This window comes from Peromyscus eremicus, chromosome 23 (assembly GCF_949786415.1).
Source record: "Peromyscus eremicus chromosome 23, PerEre_H2_v1, whole genome shotgun sequence".
Classification (NCBI taxonomy): domain Eukaryota; kingdom Metazoa; phylum Chordata; class Mammalia; order Rodentia; family Cricetidae; genus Peromyscus; species Peromyscus eremicus.
The window spans coordinates 36721496-36730785 of NC_081438.1; the positions used below are offsets into that span (position 1 = coordinate 36721496).

General features: G+C 50.4%; 1 long non-coding RNA gene across 1 annotated transcript; it reads right to left on the reverse strand.

The window, feature by feature from the left end:
- Positions 1–2009: 2009 nt before the first annotated feature.
- On the reverse strand, positions 2010–6661 carry LOC131898280 (uncharacterized). The gene is made up of 3 exons (XR_009375888.1): positions 6544–6661; positions 5857–5966; positions 2010–2114 (listed from the first exon to the last, which is right to left on the reverse strand). It is a non-coding gene; the product is annotated as an uncharacterized LOC131898280 (long non-coding RNA).
- Positions 6662–9290: the final 2629 nt, after the last annotated feature.

Below are 9290 nucleotides of genomic sequence, written 5' to 3' on the forward strand. Positions count from 1 at the left end.
TGAGCCTGCAAGGTCCAGGAAGGGTGGTCAGATGTGAGAGTGGGAACTAAAGGTGTTTGGGGTTTTTGTTTGTTTTTAAGACAATGAATGTGTAAATTCTGACACCAACTCCAACATCATGTAACTGCCAAATTGGCCAGTAGGTGGCAGGTTAAGACCAATTATTCTCCGAGAATAAATACCCTCTCTGAGTCAAAACTCCGGAAGACCTTAAGGAGTGAGCGTGGCTCCAGTATGGAAGGACACAGATCTCCCCAAGAATCTGATGGAATTAATTCAACTGTTACTTTAGCCTTTTATCTTAGATCCCTCGAAGGAATAAAACTCTTGGTACTTGGCTTTCCTGCTTCCCTCTCATGAGGAAAGACGTGCTAAGTTAGAAACACACAACAGTTTGATATATGTATGGTGCTTTTGAGACTTAAACATAGAAAGCTAAGAGGGTAAACTGTGAATGACTCTCTTCGCAGCCAGAGACACCTCAGAGGCACAGTGATGTTGCCCCCCCCCATTGTGTGTCTACAAAAATATAAACTGAAGTTCTGCATACTGACAGCTCAGGGTTCCCTGGACGTGGGGTCTCTGCTAACCTGGCAGTTCTGAATTCACCTGTCTGCAGTATCCCTGGCCACCAAAGCCAGACTCCCTTCCCTCTTAGGTCTCCTGCTCCAAGGATTGTATTCAGTACAAGGCTTTCAACATATTCCCACCTCTACCAGGAGCTCCTGTTTTAACCGGTGAGCAGACACTGCTGAGTCCTGAAGTTCACACATCAATGCCTGTTAAGTTACATTTTCCTGTTGTTGTGTTATTTCAGGAGCCCTCCACAATGTGAAGTAGGATCCTGTGATGCATTTATGTCTTTGTTATCCTTGATATCTGAGTGTGCTAAGTATGTGTCCTGTGGCTGGGCCCAAGGGACGCAGTGTGTGCACACTCTAATTGTCACATCTTATCCCTGTTCTACAGATTGATTCTCAAGACAAGCCACAAAACGAAGGAGTGCATCCTGTAAGGAAGGCATGGCAAGCAAAAAGCGTCTGAGGCTGCGGCAGGCAGGTGAGCTCATCCTGGTGTGTGGCCGGAATCCCTCAGCCAGCGCCACCTCATCTGTGTTTTAGGGGAGGATCCCAGTGTGGTTGGGAAGTGCACTGACCTCAGAAAGGGACTGTGTGGTGAAGGGGGGACATGCCTCAAGCATGTGACTCTTGCCCAAGAGCCCAGATGTGGGGTCGCCGACTGCCTTGGCTGTTAGAACCTCACGGGTTCTCAATGAAGATAAGAGGAGACTATTCAACCTAAATGCTGATTATACTAAACATGAAGCTTTTTCAGATAGACCACTTCAGGTCTCTGCTCAAGGATGAAATACTGCGAAACTCTTTATGTTATTTTATGAGGTTATGGGTATATGTGTGGTGCATTGTGTTGCATGTGAGTGTATATGTATGTACTCTCAGCTGGAGCAGGGTATCAGGTATGTCTTTTGTCACTGTCCACTTTATGTTGCCCTCAGCCTGCTCTTTCAGCTAGGCTGATTCGCCAGCGAGCCCTTGGGATCTGAACGTCTCTAGGCATGATTGCTGGGATTACAGGCACATGCAGCCATGCGAGCCAGTACATGGGAGCCGGGGATTTGAACTTAGCTCTTTACACTTACAGCACAAGCCCTGTTGCCCACTGAGCCCCAATTACAAAGATTTTTTTAAATACAGTCTCCCCATTTTCCTCTGCTTGTCTCATGTGTCTGTGTTCGACCCCTCCTAAACTCCCCCAAAAGAGTTTTCACATTTTAAATAGTAAACATGTAGGGCTGGAGAGATGGTTTAGTGGTTAAGAGCGCTTACTGCTCTTCCAGAGGACTTGAGTTCAGTCCCCAGCACTCAGATGGTGGCTCACAACCATCTGTAAATCTAGCTCCAGGGGCTCTGATGCCCTCCGTGGGTTCAGTCCTGTAACAACTCCTACTGTTCTGAAGCAGCGGGAAGAGCGGCCCTTGCACCTCCCACCTGCCTCTCTTCAGTCGGCTCTCAGCGCATCTTCCTACTGAAAATGGACGATAATGACTTCTTTCTTACAGCCGGAATTCAGCTCTCGGCTCAGCTCTTGGGACTCTGTCCAGGAAGAGAGGCAGGCTGAAAGGACCACCTGTTCTGGCTGATCTTGATTATATGTAAGTAGGATGGGGAATCGGCTAGGAGGCTAGAGAGGCTGACCTCCGGGCGAGTGTGTCTGCAAGGGTATTTCCAGAGGGGGCTAACTAAGGGGAAAGAGGCACCCTGAATGTGGGTGGCGCCATCCCCATCAGCTGCGAGCCTGCATGGCATACAAGAGGAAAAAGGAGAAAGCCCTCCCTTCCCACGGTGCTCTGCTCTCCACCACACATGCCCTGCCATGGTGGACTAAACTCTGAAATGGAACCAAAAGGAATCCTTCTTCATTTGCTTAAGTATTGACATGCTGATTAAAACCAACAACAAAAACCTGCAACTAACGCCCCCATAATCACAGAAAATACAGAGCTCTGTCCTGAGACTCATGTCTCCCCAGGCACCTTCCCTACACCATCCAAGCAATGGTTCAGCCTCACAGATTCCGTTCATCCTCAGAAGCATCTGAAGATCCTTCACCGGCATTTAGTATCTTCAAAACAGGAAGCCAGTTGCAAGGGGGGCCCAAACCATTGTCTTTGGGCTCTCTGGAGCACCTCATAGCTCGCAGGCACTTCCACAGAGGTACCTTTGACTCCAGAATAAAATTTCATTCCTACATATGTACACTGTCTCCATTAGGGTTTCTAGCACTGTGATAAAACACCATGACCAAAATCTACTTGTGGAGGAAAGGGTTCGTCTCAGCGTAGAGTTCCAGGTCACAGTCTAATCACCGAAGGAAGTCAGGGCAGGAACTCAAGGTAGGAACTTAGAGTTCAGAACTGAAGCAGAAGCCATGAAGGAACATGCTCACTGCCTTCAGCCTCCTTTCTTATGTACCCCAGGACCACGCACCCAGGAAAGGGCACTGCACAGTGGGCTAGCCTCTCCCACATCAATCATTAATCAAGAAATGGCATGAAGATTATTCATTTCCTCTCCAGTTGGTGGTTTGAAAGAAAATGGCCCCCAAAGGGAGTGGAGGTCAGGAGGTGTGACCTTGTTTGAGGAAGTGTGTCACTATGGAGGTGGGCTTTGAGGGCTCATACATGCTCAAGATACCACCCAGTGTCTCAGACCACTTCCTGTGCCTATCAAGATGTAGGACTCTCAGCTCCAGCACCATGTATGTCTGCCTGCAGGCCACCATGTCGCATCATGATAATGGACTAAACCTCTGAAACTGTAAGCCACCCCAATTAAATGTGTCTCCTTTCTAAGAGTTGCTGTGGTCATGGTGTCTCTTCACAGCACTAGATAAAAACCATAACCAAGACATCAAGTTTCATTATCTTCTCCCTCCAACACACACACTCATACACACACTCATCCACATCCACACACACACACACTCACACACACACACACTCACACTTTCACACACCTCTCAGGTCTGTTTGGGACAGTCCTCCACTGACAAGGCTACAGGTCCACTCTCAGGCCCCACCCTAAATCTGCTCTAGCAGCCGGTGCCGACAATCCCCACAGCCTTTCCACAAGTGCCGCTGAAGACTGCCCAGCCTTTCAGCTGTCCCTGCCCACTGGCCATCAGTCAGTATATGGATGCTTTCTTCTCTGCCTTGGCCACTTTTGGTCCATCTGAACGGAGTGTTTGTGGTTCCAGAGCATTGGAAGTCTGCCCAATGCATCTCAGATGTCAAATCAGAACTCATTTCACATCTACACACTTCCTAGGGTTCTCTGACATGGGTGGTGGCCATTTTTTAGACTAATACATAAAAACCTAAACATACATGTCTCTGTGAGGCTCCATGTTGTTCTGATGCACGGTGTTAAAGCGGGGTTGTACATATTCATCTCTTCAAACGTGTGTCGGGATTTTGAGGTGTGCCGCCAGTTTTTGTCACCTGTAGGCGCCCAGCTGCACACCAGCCCAGAAGGAATTGTGTGTTCCCACTACTCAGCCCCCGTGGATGGTTGTCTCCCCGGGTGAGGTAAGTTTTTAAGGGATGTGGACAAAGGGCATCCTCAAGGTTCTGAAGGAGAAGCATTTCCATAGACACCAGGTGTCTGTTGCTGCACAGTCGTCTACAGTTAGTTAGGTCTTTCATTGGTCCGGTGAGACGTGCGTAGCCATAACCAGTAATGAAAAGACCCATAGATCCAAGGCTATTATTCGGAAAACAGTCTCAGATGTTGGAACTCTAATCCCTTACTTTGATCTGTTTTCCTGAGCTCAGAATTTTAAAACGAGATGGGCCAATAGTTCTGCCAGCTGGGTGTTCCGAGGTCACAACGCAGAAGAAACTATCCCAACGACAGGCACCGCTAACGTATTTGTGCGTGTGTGTGTGTGTGTGTGTGTGTGTGTGTGTGTGTGTGTATGGGTTTGCATGTATGGGTGCCTGTGCACTTGCCTGTGAGTGTGTGTGTGTGTGCATGTCAGAAGTTCAAGTCAGACGTCCTCCCCCATTGCTTCCTGTTTATTTATAATTTTATGTGTTTTGTCTATGTGTGTGTTGGGTGTGCCTGGTGCCTGAAGAGGCCAGAAGAGGGTGCTGGATCCTCTGGGACAGGAGTTACAAACAAGTGTGAGTTGCCGTGTTACAACTGGGTGCAGGGAATTGAATCCAGAGGCAGTGGGTGCTCTGAACTGCTGAGTCATCTCTCCAGCCCCAACCCCCCATTGCTTCTTGTTGTTGCTGTTGTTGTTGTTGTTGTTGTTGTTGTTGTTGGAGACAGGGTCTTTCACTGAACCTGGACTTCACCATTGCCTAGACTGGCTGGCCAGTGAGACCCAGGAGCTGCCATCCGTGCTGGGGTTGCAGATGTATGCCCAGATTTTTATGTGGATGCTGGGGATCAAAACCCAGGTCCTCCTGCTTGCACAGCGAGCCATTTACCAACTGAGCCCTCTCTCTGGTCCTGCTGATACTTTGAATTGGTTCCCAAAGTTTATATGTTGAAACTTCACCCCAGTGCAGTGTTGCTGGGCGGCGGATCTGAATTAAGGTGTTTAGGCCATAAAGACTCCCGTCATCCACAGCCTGGTGCTGGCTATAACAGGGGCTGAGGCTGCAAGCTTGACCAGTTCCTCTCTCTTGTAGCCTCACTTTACACAACAATATGAGGCTGAGTGAAGGCCCTCACCAGATGCAGCCCCTTAATTGAGGATTTCCCAGCCTCCTAAACCGTGAGAAATACGTTTCCATTCTTCCTGCATCGTCCAGCCTTAGGTTTCGGCAGCGCAAGTTGGTGGGATAAGACATTTGTCCACACTTCATCCTCGTTGTCACTCTATCTCACCAAACCTGTCACCAAACTGAACATTGTCCCTCAGGGCCTCTCACATCTGCTGCTTTGTGCTACCCCACTGTCCCACCCCAGGCAGACTCTCTCCTGGTTGCAACAGAACATCTACAAAGAGCCTATTTCTGACCTTCCCATGACTGTGACAAACTCCAAATCGGCTTGCGCCTAAAAGAGGCAACCCAAGACACAAGGCCGCCTTTGCCAAGCCCCCACCCACCTCTGCCCATCTTCTCTAGCCCCACACTACATGCTCAGCCCCATTAGCTCGGGGGAACGTGCAACACTCCCTCTCGTGGGTCTTGCGACCCCAGCTCCTCCCTCTGACTGTCTTTAAGTGTGGGTTGTATTATTAATCAGCTGCGGTAGGGCTAATGGATCAGGAGACAGCTGCCATTGGCACTAAGAATGTTGGGAAGCTATTGTTACTCACAGACCGCCCCCCAAGGGGCCACAGAACACCACGTGGGGCCAGGCAGGGAAGTGCTGGGTTGGTCAGGAGGCAGAGGAAGGCGAAGACATAGAAAGCTTTCCTTGTGGTCTCTGTGGGAAGGAACGGTCAATGCAGAGTAAGCAGGTGCCGAGTTGGTGGGGTTGGTTCATGTCACTGAGCTCTGTACATAGGGGCTATTGACAGTTTTCTGGAACCAAACCTTAGCGGGGGTGGGGGTGGGGGTGGGGCAGACTGTGAGGGCTCGACCATGTCCCTGAACAAATATGTGGTTTGTCTTCTGCAGGCATCTACTAGCTCTGTAGGCATCATCTACTAGCTCTGTAGGCAGGCATCTACTAGCTCTGTAGGCAGGCATCTACTAGCTCTGTAGGCAGGCCCCGCAAGCAGCAGGACCCTAGATGTCAAAGCACACCAATATAGGGTCTAAAATAGTGTAGCTACTATGGCCTTGAGGGTGCCTCCTTTGCTCTTGGCATGAGTGGGGATGACATGGCCCAGATTGGGCTCTGGTCCCCATCTAGAGGCAGGTGCCAGGCACGCTGTCGCCACTAAGACTGTTGGCTTTCTCTCCTGCACGTGCCCTTGCGCTCTCAGCTCGTTCCTGCCTGTGGTCTGGCTTTGCTGTCTCCCATGCTCTGCACACGCTCTGTCGAACACAGCACTGACCACACGGGGTCAGAGACGTGTCTCCCCCTGGACAGGAAGCCATCTGAGGACAGGAGCTGGACGCTGGATCTGAACTCCAAGGGCCCACCACGGGCCGCAGACCCCTGTCACATGAGTAGCTCAGTAAACACTTACAGAATAAATGAATGAATTGTGATGTCACCATTTCTCCTGGCTCCCACTGGAGGGTAACTCTGTGGCCCCTCTGGGACAGACACTGTGGCTTTCTTGTGCTAAATCCTCTCTCCAATCCTTTCTTGAAATCAGAGCAAGGCATTACTCCTTCTGCCCCTTGGGCCAGGCAGGCACCAGCTGGAGTGGGGCATCTGAACTCAGGAATTGATTTCCCAAGTGCACAGAGTCCGCGTGTACACCAAATGAGGCAGAAGCCCTGCTAATGAGGAGAGCAGCCCAGGCCTCAGCCTGCTGGGAAATGAGCATACCTCACCTCTGCTGCCAAGCAGGGTTCCTTGGCTCAGGCCTGGGCTATTCTCTCCCACACCCCCTCAGACTGCTTCCCCAACCGTCTTCATGCATCCCAAGCCAAAGGCAGGCTAGTTTTACTAAAAACCTCAGTGTATTAATGGAGCGCATTACAACTAGCAAGGGAGAAATCTCCAATCCGAAATCATCCCTTGGCCACTTACCTCCTCTTGTGGATGCCGTTACGGCCTCCACACTGGGTTATGTTTCACCACCTTTGAGCTTGTTCTCCACAGCGCCCGGAGTGGGGCTTCTGTGGGCGGCCTCGGCAGATGGGCTCCTGCACAGGTAGAGGCATAGACAAGTGCTTGCAGCTCTGGGATCACGAACTGGCAGGCTCCCCTCTATGCCAAAGCATGTCTTCCTCAGCTGTTGGGTGGCTTGTGACATTTGTTCCTGAGGAAGCGGGGCGGGGGCGGAAGAGCACTCAGCTGCCTCTTTCCCCCAGGTCTCTGGGGGTGTGAGGCCACAGAGCAAGATGGGGAGAGGCAGCTGCCACCAGCAGGCCTCCTAATTCCCTAATCCCTCTGGGCTCCCTGCCACAGCAGTGCCTCCGCAAAAGGCCTGGAGTCCCCTTGGGGAGGGTATGGGAGCAAGGAGCCGATCAGCCACATGGTACCCATTTCGTCTTTGAAAATTACTTAGTGAGTTTCATGCACCAGACAGTAGCAGAAAATACAAAGAGGAGGAAATAGGTTTTCCTCCGGGCACAGGTTCTGGTTGAAGGGTCCAATAAGAAACATAAAACACATGACACTGGCCTGGAGAGACAGCTCAGGAGTTAAGAGCCCGGGCTGTGCTTCTAGAGGACTGGGGTTCAATTCCCAGCGCCCACATCGTGGCTCACAACCATCTGTAACTCTAGTTTCAGGGGATCCAAAGCCATCTTCTGGCATCTCCGGGCACATGCAGGCAAAACACTCAAACACATAAAGTAAAAATAAGCCAATCTTTAAGGAGCTGGAGAGATGGCTCAGCAGTTAGGAGCAGACCCTACTCTTTCAGAGAACCAGAGTTCAATCCCCGGCACCCACACTGGGTGACACACAACCTCCTATAATTCCAGCTCTATGCACTTGTACCGGCTAGTTTTATGTCAGCTCGACACAAGAGTCACCTGAGAAGAGGGAGCCTTAACTGAGAAAACGCCTCCATAAGATCCAGCTGTAGCCAAGCCTGGAGAGCATTTTCTTAATTACTGATCAATGTGGGAAGGACCAGCCCACTGTGGGTACCACCAATCACTGATGGTCCTGGGTTCTATAAAAATGGAGGCTGAGCAAGCCATGAGGAACAAACCAGTATTCCTCCGCTGCATCAGCTCCTGCCTCTAGGTTCCTGCCTCTTTTGAGTTCCTATATTCGCTTCCTTCAGTGGACTGTGACCTGGGACATGTAAGCCAAATAAAGCCTCTCCTCCTAAGCTGCTTTTGGTCACAGTGTTTATCATAGCAATAGCAACCCTAAGACAGCACTCACATTCACAGACCCATATCACACACACAAACACACACCTCTTAACAAAAAACAAAACATGACTGGGAACGCTGTGCTCAGCCTGTGAGGGAGGCCAGGAGCCCCCAGGGGGCTTTGTGGCTTTGGCTGAGTCTTGAAGGAAACAATGAAACACGTGAGAAATGCGAGTGGGCGAGTGAAAGGTAACACTGTCCCAGAATCCAGCAGGACAAAGGGCTTGCTTGGAAAACGTAAGCACAAACTCACAAACTTCAGTCTGAGGATCCCAGTGAGCTCACACTCCTCAACCCAAGAAACACAGCACACGGCTGAGAGTCGCCGAAGCCTACATGTGTCAAACCCCAGTGTGGACCCAGATCACCGGGGACCTTGTTACAGTGAGGGCCCTGGCCAGGCACAGTGGCACACGCTTAGCACCCCATCGCTCAGGAACTGGAGGCAGAATCTCTAGCTTGGGGCTAGAGCGTGCTATGTAATGATACCCAGTCTCAGACAGAAAGAACCGCAGCTATGGGTGTGGCTTAGTGGTCGGACACTTGCCTAGCGTGCATGAGGTCCCCAGTGCTGCAAAAATCAATCAATAAAACAAATCGATAGTAGAAAAGCAGAGTAAGAGCTCTGGACAAATCGGAATCAGCCTGCACGTGTTTGTTTGAAGCACAGCATTCTCCTCCTTGTACTGCTGGCTCTCACAGCTGATAAACAGCATGTGTTCAATGTGAGCACACTCTTGGTAGTAAGAATCAAGCCACAAGCTTTATGTCCCTTGGCAGGTTCAGTGACTCAACA